Genomic DNA, 1,285 nt, shown 5'->3' with positions numbered 1-1,285 from the left:
TGTCACCAGAACCAGGATTTTTTTTGTGTGAAGGGAAGGATTTGTGTATTCCAGCCAGAGGGAAGGGATATAAAGCCCCACAGCAGCCTTGTGCTTGTTACCCTACTCCAGTCTGAGTATCTCTCCAAAACCTGAGCCCCACCAAGATTTCCTAACTAAAACCCAAATAAACAGGGAGTTATTTTGAGTCCCTGAAACTGAGTCTGGAAATCATACAGAGCTCTTTCCCATTTGCTCACTGAGAGGAATAATTCCATGGATGGATCTTCATTGCCAAGGTGTGAACCACAGGGAGAAAGGAGCCTGGGAATAATAATACAGGGATGAAAATTAGCCCTGATTCCTCCCTGCTGGAACAGTTACACATTGCAGGAGTAGCTTTGAAGGAAGAAGTTGCTACTTGTACCAAGACATTATCTTTTTCTAATCTGATCCAACTTTTAGCACTGGGGCAGAGCTGAATCTCATTTCTTTCAGAATGTGCTTTGAGACAACCAAACCCAGAGTTGCAATAAATAATGGGGTGCTTACAGCATTTTTTGGGGTTTAGGATCAGGATCTAAACCTTTTAATCCCTGCTGCCTCTAACCCACTGCATGTGTACAGCACATTCTTGGAAATGGGATCTCTTCCTGTAGGAAAGCAGTCAACAACTGTGTAAATATGGATGGAATGTTGGAAATCTGTAAAAAATATTTGGGAGAACCTCCTGGCCAACTGAGACAAGTCCCCATCATACACCTGCATTGCTGGACCTCTCCAGCTGCTTGCTAGCTGTAGTTATGGACTCTTTTTGGCTTTTCTAGCCATTCTTAAGATAAGTTTTGACCTTGCCAAAGTCTTTTTGGGGGGCTTGGTTGTATCATGGGCTGGCAGGGAATGTGAAGTAAGCTTCAGCATGGGATACAGCTTGCACCCAGCAGACCTTCCACCAGTCAAACCTGCTCAGGCACCCCTGGGGCCAACTGGGGACCAGTGGAGGCAAATTCCCACATAAGGCATTGTTGGATGGCTGGAGCTTGGGGTGGAGGAGCTCCAGACCGTATCAGGAATCCTCCTCTTTGGTGGCTGAAGATCCTGAGGTGACTTTCTCCATGACAGCTGATTTCCTGGTTTAAATTCAGGGGTTGAGATCACTGTGGGTACTGGGTGGGTTATTTTCTTTTCTCAGTGCAGCTGCAGGGAAAAAAGCTGCACCCTGCACTTTCCTTGGAGAGCTTTACTTTGTAGAGGTTTGGTTTTAAATAACTTGGGGTTTATTCTGGATTTGATCAATACTTTTAGT

Source organism: Calypte anna, chromosome W (genome assembly GCF_003957555.1).
Source record: "Calypte anna isolate BGI_N300 chromosome W, bCalAnn1_v1.p, whole genome shotgun sequence".
NCBI classification, from domain to species: domain Eukaryota; kingdom Metazoa; phylum Chordata; class Aves; order Apodiformes; family Trochilidae; genus Calypte; species Calypte anna.
Note: the sequence above shows the minus strand (reverse complement) of the source record.